The sequence below is a fragment of the Patagioenas fasciata genome, chromosome 31 (genome assembly GCF_037038585.1).
Source record: "Patagioenas fasciata isolate bPatFas1 chromosome 31, bPatFas1.hap1, whole genome shotgun sequence".
Classification (NCBI taxonomy): Eukaryota; Metazoa; Chordata; class Aves; order Columbiformes; family Columbidae; genus Patagioenas; species Patagioenas fasciata.
The window spans coordinates 1139159-1154939 of NC_092550.1; the positions used below are offsets into that span (position 1 = coordinate 1139159).

Sequence of the window (15781 nt, forward strand, 5' to 3'; positions counted from 1 at the left end):
GAGCAGGGAGGCTGGGGCAGCTCCATCCTGCAGACGTGCTTGTCCTGGCCATGCCAGCCATGGGATACGTGCCCCAGCACAGACACACACCCGTGGGACACACAGCTGGCCACAGGGACCCCAGAGACACACGCACGCCCCGTGCCATCATTCCAGTTTATTGGTGGAGCCATGGTGGTCACTGGTGTGGCGGTGGCGGTGGCCAAGGCTCTGCCGGTTCCGCAGACGCCAGTGCTGGGGTTGGCTCAGCGGCGGCGGCGCCGTGTCCCCCTGCGGCGGCGGCTGCTCCTGTACCGCCGGCGTCGGCTCCGCCCAGAGCGGCGGCCAGAGCGGCTCCGGTAGCGGCGCCGGCCATGGCGGCGGCTGCGGCTGCGGCTCCTGCTTCGCCGGTTCCGGGCCATGGTGGGGTGGCTGCCGCCCTGTGCTGCCAGAGGATGCCGCTCTGCACCCACGGCCCTGCTTTTATAGGGGTGCCTGGGCGGGGCCCTTGGTGACATCAGCAGTGACGTCACAATGCCCACTGTGGCAGTCGCACATCCCCCATGATCCGGAGCCTCCAACGGGGCAGTCGATGGCTCCTTAGCACCTTCTGTGCCCCACTGTGCCTGTCCCCACGTGCACACCGAGGGTGGCACCGAGGTGCTCACAGTCCAAACTGATCACTGTGTTTAAAAAGATAATCGAGGGGGAAGGGCAACCAAAGAGCCAGGAATCCATATTTCAAATAAATCAATAAGGTGAGAGGGTTGTTAATTAGATGAATGAGACAGGTAAACTGAGGCCAGCCCTGGGGAGTCTGTAACCCCTGCAGTGCCAAGCGCTGGGGAGCAGGGCAGGGAATGTGCAGCTGGGGTTGGTGGATGTGTAAGCGGGGGCTTTTTGTCCCATTCCCTGTGCTGTCTTTGGGTAGAACACCTGGTCTTGCCAAATCGTTTATAAAATACGCTTTGCTGAGAGATCCTGCCCGGGGCTGTTCTCTTGGCAAGGGGATTGTTTCCCACAGCAGGGTTTGGCAGCAGAAGTTGGGCAGGACAAGAGGGCCCATGAGGTCAGGAAGCACAGCAGAGCTGGAACGTGGGGTCACGGGCACCAAACCCAGCTCGGGTGGGAGCCAAGAGGGTCCCCTCGTGTGCAGGGCCCAAAGCGCCATCTGTGGCATCTGCCCGTCCTTCTGAACGCCCAGAGCCTCCCTCTTGGGGCCAAATCCTCATGTTTAGGGTCCCAACGCGTCTTTCATCACCCACGGCCTTTGGTCAGGGCCCGCAGCTTCATTTTCAGGTGGAGCCGCTGCCTGGCAACAACCGCCCGGAAGTCTGTGGACAGCCAGGGGATGAAATGCAGCCAATCACATTTGAGGAGGCGGGGCAAGTCATGTGATTGAAATGTAAGCAGCCAATCGAGCTTTGAGACCTGCAGGACAGTTGGCGACAGTTGGACAAACTGGGCAGCGCTCAGGGGCGGGCTGTGCTGGCTGCACCAATCACACCTGGTGGGAGTGCAGCAGAGGGATGATTGACAAATAACCTGACCAATCATTTGGTGGGGGGAGCCAGTGGGAAATCCCAGACAGCCAATCAGAGAAAAGAGCGGCTCAGGGAAGGCGGACACTGTGGGGGGAGTAACCCCTCAGGCCGCCAATCAGAGAGAGTATCACCTCAGGGCAGGGCGAGCCCCAAAGCAGGACAGAATCACTGCCCAGGCAGCCAATCAGCTGCAGGATCAGCTCAGGGGAGGAGACTGACAGCCCTCCCGACCAATGGCGGCGCAGCCTGGGCTGAGCAGGCGGTTGCTCTGCAGGCGGCCAGCGTGAGCTTTGCGATGGCGCCCGTGGAGCTGCCCGAGGCCGAGCAGCGCCCGGCCCAGCCCTGGGGCCCTTTATCCTCCCTCTGGGGCCCTGGAGATGTCTTGCTGCCTCTGGCCCAGGTGTGTGTGGGCTGCTCTGGCCTTGTTCTCCTGGGCGGGGGAGGGGGCAGGGGGCACTTTCTGGAGAGGAGCTGCTGGGGCTGGAGCTGGAGAGAGCAGGAGAAGGGGAAGCAGCTGGAGGGTGAAGTGCAGGGGATCCCCACAGCTGCTGCTGCAGCTGCACCAGAGACAGCTGCCCCTCTGGGTGAGGAAGAGTCCCTGTGAGCAGCCTCAGCAGAGCAGATCACAAACGTGCACCGCAGGGTCTGTGTAAGTGGGGAAAATCACTGTCCGGCCGTATAGTGTGTGTGTGTGGGGGGTGCGTCTGGGGAGCCTCGTGCTGTGAGAGCTGTCAGACACCCATGTGTTCTCTTAGGTGCGGGATGGACAAACGGCTGGAGCTACAGAATAGGAGGGGAGGGAAAGGCAGGCAGACAGAAGGGCCTGAACTGCACAGCTTGCCTGGCAGTGCAGAGAGCAGGAACTGTGGTGAGTGCTGGGCCCTTGGGCTCATTTCGTCCTGTTTTGTGCTCCCCTCCCTCCCTCCCTGCTCCCTCCTTCCCTGCTCCCTCCTCTTTCTTACCGTGTCCTTCTCCCTCTTCATCTCTTCTCTCTCTGCCCCTCTCTGCTTCTTCCTCACCGTTTCCTCCACCCGTCTGCACCTCTGTGCAGGGTTTCTCGTATCTCCCTCTCTGTCTCCGCTGCTCTGTGCTTCTCATCATCCCTGGTTTCTCTTTGTCACCATTCTGCTCTGTTGCTGTGTCCTGCTCCCTGCCCCATCATTTCTCACTGTATCCCTCTGTCCTGCTCCCTGCACCTATTCCTGCCCCTCTTCTTTTTTACTCCCTCTCCATCTTGCTGCCCGCCCCAGGATTTTTTCCCCAATCTCTGTCCTGCCCCCAACCCTTGTTGTTCTTTCTCTCTCCTGCTCCCCTTCTGTCTTTCTGCCTGTCTTCCCTTTCCCGGCTGCTTCTTTCTCCAGCTCTGTCCAGATTACTGCCCCTCTTCCTTTTGATGTCTTTCTGTCCTGGTTTTCCTTCTGTCTCCCATCCCTGTTCCCAGTGCCATCCCTTCTCACTATATCACCCCTGTCCAGCTGGCTCTGCCTTTTCTTTGTCTTCTCTTCCTCTTTCCTGCTCTTCAGCCCTCTTTTCCTCTTTCTCCAGCTCCTTGTTGCATGTTTCCCCTTTCCAGTCTCTTCATTTGGATCCCAACTTTGCTTTATTTCTCACTCCCTTTGTTCTGTTCCCTGTCTTTCTTTTTGTCTCTCCATCTGTGCATCCCCCTCCCTGTCTTTCTCCAGCCCCTTCCTGCTTCTCCTCCTCCCCCCTCCCCATCCCTCTGTCCTGCTCATCAGCCCTGCTGGTTCTTCCTCCCTGTCTCATCCCAGCTCATTGTGCCTTTTTGCCTTCATCTCTCCGTCCTTTTCCCTGTGTGTTTGTTTCTCTCTCAGCTCCTCTGTCTTCTCTCTTGTCTGATTTGTCTCTTGCTGGTCCTCTGTCCTTCTCCCCAGCAGCTTCAACTGAATGGCCAGGTGTCCCTGCACTCTGGTGGTTCCTCATCACTGCCCTGGGCTGTGTCTGTAGGGCTGGGGATCATTTAGGAGCTGCTCTCCTTCTGCAGACAGCAGAGCCTGGTGCAGCTACAGCAGAGGTTGTTCTCAGCTGCTGCTTATGCAGCTCGTTGGAAGAGCAGCTGTGGGCCTTCTTTGGAAGGGAGGTTTCTTGTTCTGTGCTTACTGCTCCTGGGGACCCTGCACAGGAGCGGTGTTGGGGTCTGCAGGGACGGGTGGGACCTGCTGTGATTCCTGGTGAACGTGAACTGAACTTGTCCTGATGTACTCGAATGAAAACAGACTGACTGGAGATGGTTTACTGCCCTGTTTCAGTTCCAAACTACATGCTTGGCACTGGAGAACATGAGACTTTGTGCTGCGTTCCAGATGTCAGCTGAGAACATCACTGCCTTTGGTACCAGGGCAGGTGGTCTGTGATCAGGGGTGCGGACTTGCATGGCAGTGCTTTAATGAACATTTTATGGTCTTGCCACTTCAAAGCCCTTCATTTTCCTAGAAATTTGAAGATGGCATTTCTCATTCGGAGGTTCAGACTTCGGTTGGACTTGATGTTGAATGGTCCATACAATGGGGTGCATAAAAGAAGAATCTCGCTTCCTTGTTGTTTTCTAACGCTGTCTGAATTTGGTAAGCAAGAGGAAGAGTGGTTTGCAGTGTCTGCTTTTGAGAGGAACGTATTCCTGACTGTCTCCATCTCTGTATGGTGAAGCTTTCTGCCTGCACTATGATTTTGCTGGGCTGTGAGGCTGTGTTGGAGCAGCAGAGCTCAGAAGTGGTGGCTTTAAAGGCATTGAAGCTGTGGTCAAACTAGCAGGAAAAGCTGGTTTCTTCCCAGAGAGCTGCCTGACAAAAACAGCTACAAGTAAAGACCCTTGAAGTTGGCTTTTTTTTTTTTTAATTTGCTATTAATATGTAGCTTTTGGTATTGATTGATTGATTGATTGATTGATTGATTGATTTCTGGGAAGCAAGAAGTGAGAGCCTGTGCACTCCCACAGGCAGAGCTGCCTCCCAAAATAGGTGCCCCCTTCTCCACTTCTGTTCCTTCCATGCTGGTGTAGCACAAGGCCATGCAGCAGTGTGCAGATGTGGTGATTCCAATGTGACTGTGAGGTCAGAGCCCCTCGGTGACGTGCTGTGCTGTGTCTTGGCAGCAGCAGCATCATGGGGCGAGCGTGGGGGCCATGGTCCTCACCCTGTTCCTCCTCCTGGTGTCCCTGCCAGCCCGGGACGCCCAGGCTGCTCCAGCCGAGCGCAGGGAGCAGGTGGGCGAGCAGGGGCAGCACCCAGCCCCGAGCAGCTCAGCAGGGCAGCAGTGGGGCCAGGGCTGGGGCTGGGGCCGGGAGAGCAGCCGGGCTGGGCCGGGCAGGGCGAGCCAGGCAGCACCAGGGTGTGGGCAGGGGGCAGACACCCGCAGGGAGGGGAGAGGGGCTGCGGCTGCTTCAGGGGCAGGTTCTGGGCAAGCAGGGGCTGGGAGTGCTGGCACAGGGCAGAAACCAGCACTGAGTCCCTGTGGGGCCCTCCCTGCCCCCCAGCCTCGTGCCACACGGCCCCATCCCAGGGCGCGCTTTGAGCCTTTGGGCCCGTTTCAAATCAAAGCTGGGATTGCTTTGGCACTTTGGGCCACTTTAGAGCTAAACCTGGGCACATTTGTGCCCTTTGGGATCGTTTCTGCCTATATCTGGGAGTTCTTTGGTTTTCCAGTTTTGTTTATACCCAAATCTGGGGGTGTTTGGGCCATTTTTGGCCATTTTTTTCCCCAAATCTGGGCATACTTCGACTCTTTGGTCCAGTTTCACCCTGAATCTGGGGATGTTATACCCCTTTTTGGCCAGTTTTGCTCAAATCTAGTGGTGCTTTGGTTTTTCTGCCTCTCTTGACCCGATATACTCAGGTGCTTTTGCCCATTTTTTCCCCTGATATGGGCACTGTGATCCCAAATATGGGATGTTTTCATGTTTGCCGACAGCTTTGCACCCAAGTGTGGATGTTTTTGCCTCTTTGGGCCACTTTTTGCCCAAATACTCAGATTGTTTTGCCTGTATTGACCAATTTAGCCCCCAAATATTTGGAATATTTTGTCATTTTGCCAGTTTTTTCCCCAACTACGGCTATTTTTCTGCAAGATATGGGCACTGTTGTCCTAAATATGTTGTGTTGTGTTTTGTTTTTTCTCTCTTGTCTATGTCCTCTTTTACCTGGAATGCAGGAGTGTTGCTCGGTGAGCCTGGAAACCTCTCTGATCTGTGCTTGACTCCAGGACATGGCCTTGGCAGAGTTGATCGAGCTTCTCAGCTGGGTCCTGGTTAGGAGCCTTGGGCTGTCCCAGAGGTGAGTTGTCACTGTCTGTCTGCTTGAGCGAATAAACACTCGTGTTTTAATAGGTTATTCATGTGTGATTGTACCCAAGATCCTCTCAGAGGCTTTCCAAAAGCTTTTTGTGCCTTGGTGGTATTACACAGACAAGTCATGAATGTTCAATTTGCCTGAAAACCTGCTAGGTCTCAGCAAAAAGGTCACCCGTGCTCTGTTTCTAGCTGTGGGAACACACACCTCTGTATGTGTCTCGTGTCATTATCTCACCCTCTCCCATCACAGCAGGTGACTGAGGAAGCAGGAGATCACAACGTGCCATGGAAGCTCCCACCCGTGTTTGACTCCCTGTTTGGTTCCTGCAGTCCATGCTGATCAAGCCTCTTGGTGTAATCCTGTTCCTGAGCCTGAGGGGAATCGCAGGGGTAAGTGTTCAGTGTTCATTGGTTACTGGCCTTTTGCGTTTGTTAGTATTTGGTTTATTATTTGTGAACGTTTTCTTGCAATAGTTGACCTTGCAGTAGCCAGCAGGCTCTGATTTAGGAGAAACATGGATGATCATTTTTTGCCCTGGTGCTCCATGCTCCCACGTTAGTGTGGGTTTCCTTTTGTGTGTGTGAGAGGTCTCCTGGTCAGAAGGCCCTGAGAGGCCCCGTGTTGGTCCATCTGGTCCTTGAGGGGTGTTGCATGTGGCCTGGACACAGTAGTTTGGAAGCTGCCAGGTCCCAGACAAGGGCTCTGCAGCCCCTCTGCAGCTTTGGCAATTTCAGCATGCGTCTGGGTCCCGTGTTGTTGCCTGACCCCCGTCCAGGCGCTGCAGGTCATTTCACAACGTGAAATGGAAACGCTTTTCCTTTCTGCTCGATTCCAGCCGTCCCTGTAGGCAGCGGCTCCTTGACTGCTTCACCTGAGTGTGTCCGTGAGCCTCGGGGCCATCCCACAGGTACGACCTGGGAACAAATGAGCGTTTCCATGTTACTTTTCCGTTCCTGTGAAATTTAGCTTGCTGCTTTCTTGGCTGACGCTCGGTCACGCAGAGGGGAAGTGGGTCCAGCTCAGTGCTGTGCCCCAGAGGGCTCTGCCTTGCAAAGCTCTTTGCCAACTGCTCCATCTCTGCGCCGCTCGCAGTGCCGGCTGCCGAGGCAGCAGCAGGTTGGGGCTGAGTTTAGAGCTGGGTGAGCTCCAGGGAGTCCTTTCTCCTGACAGCTCCAGGCCTGCTTAGTGGCCACTGAGTTTGGGTTTGGGTTAGGGTTAGGCTTAGGTTTTGGAGTTTGGGTTAGGGTTAGGCTTAGGAGTTTGGGTTAGGCTTAGTCTTAAGCTTAGGAGTTTGGTTTAGGCTTAGACTTAGGGTTAGGAGTTTGAGTTAGGATTTAGGGTTAGTCTTAAGGCTAGGAGTTTGGGTTAGGGTTAGGAGTTTCCGTTAGGGTTAGGCTTAGTGTTAGGAGTTTGGCTTAGGCGTCTGGGTTGGGCTTAGGCGTCTGGGTTGGGCTTAGGCTTAAAGTTAGGAGTTTGGGTTAGGGTTAAGGGATTGGGATAAGGCTTAAGAGATTGGGTTAGGGTTAAGGGATTGGGTTAGGATTGGGTTTAGGGTTAGGAATTAGGCTTAGGTTTAGGATTAGGATTAGCGTTATGGTCTGGGTTAGGAGTTGGGGTTAGGAGTTGGGGTTAGGAATCTTAACCCTCGACAGGGACAAAGGGGGTCCCCAGGATGTCACAATGGGCCCTGGGGACAACATGGGGCCCTGGGAATTCACAATGGGCCCTGGGGACAAAGAGGGGTCCTCTGAATGTCACAATGGGCCCTGGGGACAAATGGGGGTCCCGATGGTGTCACAATGGGCCCTGGGGACAAAGTAAGGTCCTGGAATGTCACAATGGGACCCAGTAACAAAGGGGGTCCCCATGGTGCGAAAATGGGCCCTGGGGACAAAGGGGGTCCCTAGGATGTCACAATGGGCTCTGGGGACAATGGGGGGTCCTGGGATGTCACAATGGGCCCTGGGGACAAGGGGGAGTCATGGGACGTCCAATGGGCCCTGGGGACAAAGGGGGTCCCCAGGATGTCACAATGGGCTCTGGGGACAAGGCGGGGTCCCCATGGTGTCACAAAACACCGTCCTCAGGGATACGGGTCAGTGCCAGGGGTGGGTTATGCTTGGCCTCCATGACCTCGAGGGTCTTTTCCAACCAAAATGAGTTTTTAGGGTTTATCCCAAATGATGGGAACCCCCGCTTCCAGCTCTGCTCTTCACCAAACACCTTTTAGAGGATGAAGAGGAAGGAGACGCAACACCTCAGCATACGGAGGGTCTTCCCCAAAGGGGTGGTCTGGGGTATCCAAAACACAAGGGGTGGTGTGGGCATCCGAAGCACAAGGGGTGGTCTGGGGTATCCAAAGCTCTCCTGGAGCGACTGCTGCTTCTTCTTGCTTTCCATCAGCTTCTTGATGTCTTCCCGCGTGGGGACACGCTCGTCATCTTCGTCATCTTCGTCATCTTCGTCATCTTCGTCATCTTCGCCATCAGATTCCGAGGATTCTGGAGGAGCGAACAGAGAGAAATGGGCTGGGGAGGGTCCAGCACCGGCCCTGGCTCTTCCTGCCCAGCATCCCAGGCCCATCCCCAGCTGCTCCAGCTTCATCCAAAAGAGGTGGCGAGCTCCAAAAACTCAGTGGCTCCTCCAAGAGCGTCCAATGGGAAGAGGCCCCAGGCAGAGAAGTCGTGGGCTCAAAGGAAAGCACCACGTTGCGAGGATCTCCAGAGGATCCCTGGCCTGCTCCAGAAGATCCCCATCATCAACAAGGTGAGGTCGTCCATGTTGTTTTCAAAGGCGAGGAGGAGCTCAAGGGCCCTCAGCATCGGGGCTCGCGTGCGGTTATGAGAGGGCAAGGAGGGAAGGAAGGAGGGAAGGAAGGAAGGAAGGAAGGAAGGAAGGAACCGGGGGTTCCCATCATTTGGGATAAACCCTAAAAACTCATTAATCACTTTGGTTGGAAAAAAGCACCCACCTCCATAGGACCCCATAGGGACCCATAGAGACCATAGAGGCCCATAGGGAGCCACAGAGCCCCATGGAACCCCATAGAGACCCATAGGGACCGTAAAGCCTGTAGAGACCCATAGGGACCCATAGAGACCCATAGAGCTCCATAGGACCCCATAGGGACCCATAGAGACCATAGAGGCCCATAGGGAGCCGCAGAGCCCCATGGAACCCCATAGGGACCCATAGAGACCCAAAGGGACCCATAGGGACCCATAGAGACCATAGGGACCCATAGGGACCGTAGAGCCTGTAGAGACCCATAGGGACCCATAGAGCTCCATAGGACCCCATAGGGACCCATAGAGACCATAGAGGCCCATAGGGAGCCACAGAGCCCCATGGAACCCCATAGGGACCCATAGAGACCCAAAGGGACCCATAGGGACCCATAGAGACCATAGAGACCCATAGGGACCCATAGGGACCGTAGAGCCTGTAGAGACCCATAGGGACCCATAGAGCTCCATAGGACCCCAGAGGGACCCATAGAGACCATAGAGGCCCATAGGGAGCCACAGAGCCCCATGGAACCCCATAGAGACCCATAGGGACCGTAGAGCCTGTAGAGACCCATAGGGACCCATAGAGCTCCGTAGGACCCCATAGGGACCCATAGAGACCATAGAGGCCCATAGGGAGCCACAGAGCCCCATGGAACCCCATAGAGACCCATAGGGACCGTAGAGCCTGTAGAGACCCATAGGGACCCATAGAGCTCCGTAGGACCCCATAGGGACCCATAGAGACCATAGAGGCCCATAGGGAGCCACAGAGCCCCATGGAACCCCATAGAGACCCATAGGGACCCATAGAGACCCAAAGGGACCCATAGAGAGGGAGGGTTTTAGGACCCTGGGGGTTCCATAGAGACCCATAGAGCATCAAGGAGCCCCATAGGGACCCATAGAGCCTGTAGAGACCCATAGAGACCCATAGGGACCCGTAGAGACCCATAGAGACCCATAGGGACCCATAGAGACCCAAGGAGCCCCATAGAGACCCATTAAGACCCATAAGGACCCATAGGGACCCATAGGGACCCATAGAGCCCCATAGAGGCCCATAGGAAACCACAGAGCCCCATGGAACCCCATAGGGACCTAGAGAGCTCCATAGGGACCCATAGGGACCCATAGAGCTCCATAGGGACCCATAGAGCCCCATAGGGACCCATAGAGAGGGAGGGTTTTAGGACCCCGGGGGTTCCTGCTGGGCTCAACTATGGCAAGAAAACCTTAACGAATAATTAACCGAATATTAATGAATGCAAAAGGCCAGGAACCAATGAGGAGTGAGCACTGAGCCCTGGGACAGCGGGGACAGGGACAGCGGGAATGCGACCCTGGGACCCATTGACTCCCATTGACCCCATTGACTCCCATTGACCCCATTGACCCCATTGACTGACCCCATTGACCCCCATTGATCCCCATTGACCGATTGACCCCCATTGACCCATTGACCCCATTGACCCCATTGACCCATTGATCCCCATTGCCCCCCATTGATCCCCATTGACCCATTGACCCCATTGACCCATTGATCCCCATTGACCCCATTGACCCATTGACCCCATTGATCCCCATTGATCCCCATTAACCCCATTGACCCCCATTGACCCCATTGATTCCCATTGACCCATTGACCCCACTGACCCCATTGACCCATTGATCCCCATTGCCCCCCATTGATCCCCATTGACCCATTGACCCCATTGACCCATTGATCCCCATTGACCCCATTGACCCATTGACCCCATTGATCCCCATTGATCCCCATTAACCCCATTGACCCCCATTGACCCCATTGATTCCCATTGACCCATTGACCCCACTGACCCCATTGACCCATTGATCCCCATTGACCCCCATTGAGTCATTGAGTCATTGACTTCATTGACCCCCCATTGCCCCCCATTGCCCCCCATTGATCACCATTGATCCCCATTGCCCCCATTGCCCCCCATTGATCCCCATTGACCCATTGACCCCCATTGACCCCCATTGACCCCGTTGACCCATTGATCCCCATTGCCCCCCATTGACTCCCATTGCCCCCATTGACCCATTGACCCATTGACCGCATTGACTCCCATTGCCCCCATTGACCCCATTGCCCCCCATTGTCCCATTGTCCCCCATTGCCCCCCATTGCCCCCATTGCCCCCCATTGCCCCCCATTGCCCCCATTGTACCCACTGCCCCCATTGTCCCCCATTGTCCCCCATTGCCCCCCACTGACCCCATTGCCCCCCACTGACCCCATTGCCCCCCACTGACCCCATTGCCCCCCATTGCCCCCATTGTCCCATTTCAGGTAAAAGAGGACATAAACAAGAGAGAAAAAACAAAACACAACACATTTGGGTACTCCTGGGTCCTTTGGGGCACTCCTGGGTCCCTCCTGAACTCCTGGGTCCTTTGGGGCACTCCTGGGTCCCTCCTGAACTCCTGGGTCCTTTGGGGCACTCCTGGGTCCCTTGGGGTACTCCTGGGTCCCTCCTGAACTCCCCATAGACCCCCATAATTTCCCCCTTAGGGACCCAGGAGTGCCCTATAGTGACCCATAAGTGACTCATGGAGCCCCCTAAGTGTGTTCGGGTCCCTTCGGGTCCCTTCGGGTGAGTGCGGGCCCCACTCGGGTCCCTTCGGGTCCCTTCGGGTGTGTTCGGGTCCCACTCGGGTCCCTTCGGGTGCGTTCGGGTCCCTTCGGGTGCGTTCGGGTCCCTTCGGGTGCCTTCGGGTGCCTTCGGGTCCCCTCGGGTGCGTTCGGGCCCCACTCGGGTCCCTTCGGGTGCGTTCGGGTCCCTTCGGGTCCCCTCGGGTCCCTTCGGCTCCCTTCGTGTATCTTCGGCTCCTCTCGGAGCCGCCTCCGCGCACGCCACGCACAGTGGGCGTGGCCACGCACCCCCCCCGCTTCCCATTAGCCGCCGCCTGAGGAAGGGGGCGTGGCCTCGCTCGCAGCCACCGCCGCGGCGGGAAACGATCGTGAGGCGGGAAAAGGGGAAGAAAGGGGGCGGGGGGAGGAAGAGGAGGGGCCGGGGGGGGAGCGGAACACGGGTTTTGGGGTAAAAAGGGGGGGATTTGGGAGTTTGGCGCCTTTTGGGGCACTTTCGGGTGGGTTCGGGTCCCTTCGGGGAGACTTCGGGCCCCTTCGGGGAGACTTCGGGCCCCTTCGGGTGGGTTCGGGCCCCTTCGGGGAGACTTCGGGTCCCTTCGGGTGCGTTCGGGTCCCTTCGGGTGCGTTCGGCTCCACTCGGACCCCTTCGGGTGCGTTCGGGTCCCTTCGGGTGCGTTCGGGTCCCTTCGGGTGCGTTCGGGTCCCTTCGGGTGGGTTCGGGTCCCTTCGGGTTTGTTCGGCTCCACTCGGGCCCCTTCGGGTGGGTTCGGGTCCCTTCGGGTGCGTTCGGCTCCACTCGGACCCCTTCGGGAAGACTTCGGGTCCCTTCGGGTGCGTTCGGCCCCTTCGGGTGCGTTCGGGTGCGTTCGGCTCCACTCGGACCCCTTCGGGAAGACTTCGGGTCCCTTCGGGTGCGTTCGGCCCCGGCCGGGACTCGGGCGCCGCTCGGCTCCGCTCGGGCGCCGCTCGGCTCCGCTCGGGCGCCGCTCGGCTCCGCTCGGGCCCATTCGGCTCCGCTCGGCTCTTTCCGTCTCCGCTCGTTTTCCCGCGCTTTCCCTCAGAGCGCGAAGCGAAGCGCGGGGACCCCCGGGGCCGCTTTTTTCGCGCTTTTCCCGAGGTGACAACAGCGGGGGCTTTGGGGACACAGCTCGGGGAGCCTCAGCGGGAGGGTTTTGGGTTGAAAAAGCGCTATTTTGGGTCAATTTTGAGGTGGTTTGTGGCCCTCCCGGCGGGGCAAGATGGCGGCTCCGGACATCGAGGGGCTGCTGGGTGAGTAATGAGGGGGAATTAGGGGTGATTAGCGCGAATTAGGGGGTAATTAGGGGGCAGCGGGGATACGGGGGGGTGGGGGGGGTGTTAATTAGCGCTGCTGAGGGTGTTAATTGTTAATGAATGCAGAGGAGGAGCCGTTGCAGGAGCTGCACCCCGGGCTGGCCCCGCTGAGGGGGATTGGGGGGGTGGGAGCGGAGCTGGAGAGGGAGGTGAGACAGGTAAGGGGGCATTGGGGACAATGGGGACAGAGAGAGAGAGTGTGTGCGGATCAGCAGTGATCACCCCAAACCTGCCCCGCAGACACGGCACCCAAAATCCTGCACCCCAAAATACTCTTCCCAAACCTGCACCCCAGATCCTGACCCCAAGCCCTGCACCAAAACCCTGCCCCTCAATCCTGCATCCCCAAATCCTCCACCCCCGATCCTGTCTTCCCAAACCCTGCACCCCAGATCCTGCACCCCCAAATTCGGCCCTACCAAACTCTGCACCCCTAAACCCTACAACTGAAACCTTGCACCCCCTAATCCTGCCCTCCCTACCTTCCTGAACCCCGAAACCTGCACCCCAAACCCTGCATTCCCAAATCTTTCCGTCCTATACCCTCCACCCCTAAACCTGCCCCCAAACCCTGCACCCCAAAGAATTCCCTCCCAAACCCTGCACCTCAAAGGCCTGGCAACCCAAGCCCTTCAACCCCATCCCTGCAACACCAAATCCTGTACCCCAAACCCAGCACCCCAGAATCCTGCACCCCAAATCCTGCCTACCAAACCTTTCACTGCAAACCCCTGCACCCCAAGATTGTGCTGCCCTAAACACTGAACCCCCAAATCCTGCAGACCCGGATCCTTGCCTCCCAAGACTCTGCACCCCCAAATCCTGCACCCAAATCTCTCATCCCCACCACCCTGCACTCCCAACCCCTGCACCCCAAAACTCCACACCTCCAAATCCTGAACCCTGAAACCCCGCACCCCCAAATCCTGTGCCCCAGTCCTGTGAACCCCACACTCTGCAACCTTAAATTTCCCCCCAAGCCCCTGCACCCCAAACGCTGCACTCTTAGACCTGACTTCTAAACCCCAAGGGCCCGTTGTGACATCCCAGAACCTCCTATTGTCCCCAGGGCCCATTGTGACATCCTGGGGACCCCCATTGTCCCCAGGGCCCATTGTGACATTCAGGGGACTCCTCTTTGTCCCCAGGGCCCATTGTGACATCCTGGGGACCGCCCCTTGTCACTGGGGCCCATTGTGACGTCCCAGGACCCCCCGTTGTCCCCAGGGTTCATTGTGACGTCTTAGGACCCCCCATTGTCCCCAGGGCCCATTTTGACATCCTGGGGACCCCTCTTTGTCCCCAGGGCCCATTGTGACATCCTGGGGACCCCCCCTTGTCACTGGGGCCCATTGTGACGTCCCAGGATCCCTCCTTGTCCCCAGGGCCCATTGTGACGTCTTAGGACCCCCCATTGTCCCCAGGGCCCATTGTGACATTCAGGGCACCCCCTTGTCCCCAGGGCCCATTGTGACATTCCGGGGACGCCTCTTTGTCCCCAGGGCACATTGTGACATCCTGGGGACCCCCCCTTGTCACTGGGGCCCATTGTGACGTCCCAGGATCCCCCATTGTCCCCAGGGCCCATTGTGACATTCAGGGGACTCCTCTTTGTCCCCAGGGCCCATTGTGACATTCCGGGGACGCCTCTTTGTCCCCAGGGCCCATTGTGACATCCTGGGGATCCCTCCTTGTCCCCAGGGCCCATTGTGACGTCCCAGGACCCCCCATTTTCCCCAGGACCCATTGTGACATTCAGGGGGCCCCTTTGTCACTGGGGCCCATTGTGACATCCCAGGACCCCACATTGTCCCCAGGACACATTGTGACATCGTGGGGACCCCACTTGTCCCCAGGACCCATTGTGACACTATGGGGTCCCCCCCTTGTTCCCAGGGCCCATAGTGACACCGTGGGTACCACCCTTGTCCGCAGAGCTCATTGAGACATCCCAGGACCCCCCTTTGTCCCCAGGGCCCATTGTGACATCCAGGGGACCCCCTTTGTCCCCAGGGCCCATTGTGACATCGAAGGACCCCCCTGGTCCCCAGGGCCCATTATGACATCCTGGGGATGCCCCCTTATCACTGGGGCCCATTGTGACGTCCCAGGACCCCCCATTGTCCCCAGGGCCCATTGTGACATCCTGGGGATCCCTGTTTGGCCCCAGGGCCCATTGTGACATCCTGGCGACCCCCCCTTGTCCCCAGGGCCCATTGTGACATCCTGGGGATCCCTCCTTGTCCCCAGGGCCCATTGTGACGTCCCAGGACCCCCCATTGTCTTCAGGACCCATTGTGACATTCAGGGCACCCCCTTTGTCACTGGGGCCCATTGTGACATCCCAGGACCCCACATTGGCCTCAGGGCCCATTGTGACATCCTGGGGACCCCCTTTGTCCCCAGGACCCATTGTGACATCGCAGGACCCCCCCTGGTCCCCAGGGCCCATTGTGACATCCTGCGGACCCCTTTTGTCCCCACGGCCCATTGTGGCACCCTGGGGACCCCCTTTGTCACTGGGGCCCATTGTGACATCCCAGGACCCCACTTTGTCCCCAGGGCTTATTGTGACACCATGGGGACCTCCCTTGTCCCCAGGGCCCATTGTGACATCCCGTGACCCCCCTTTGTCCCCAGTGCTATTGTGAAATCCTGGGGACCCCCTTTGTGCCCAGGGCCCATTGTGGCACCATGGGGAACCCCTTTGTCACTGGGAGCCATTGTGACATCCCAGGATTCCACTTTGTCCCCAGGGCTCGTTCTGACACCTTGGGGACTCCCATTGTCCCCAGGGCCCATTGTGACATCCTGGGGATCCCCCTTTGTCCCCAGGGTCCATTGTGAAATCCTGGGCAACCCCATTGTCCCCAGGGCCCATTGTGACATCTGGGGGACCCCCTTGTCCCCAGGACCCATCGTGGCACCGTGGGGCCCTCCTTGTCACTTGGGTCCATTGTGACACCATGGGGACGCCCCCTTTGTCCCCAGTAC

The 15781-nt window shown here is 57.7% G+C and overlaps 1 long non-coding RNA gene across 1 annotated transcript; it reads left to right on the plus strand.

Moving 5' to 3' along the window:
• Window positions 1-3713: 3713 nt before the first annotated feature.
• Window positions 3714-6128, plus strand: LOC139825947 (uncharacterized). Its single transcript, XR_011736102.1, has 3 exons — window positions 3714-4105; window positions 5688-5809; window positions 6077-6128. It is a non-coding gene; the product is annotated as an uncharacterized lncRNA (long non-coding RNA).
• Window positions 6129-15781: the final 9653 nt, after the last annotated feature.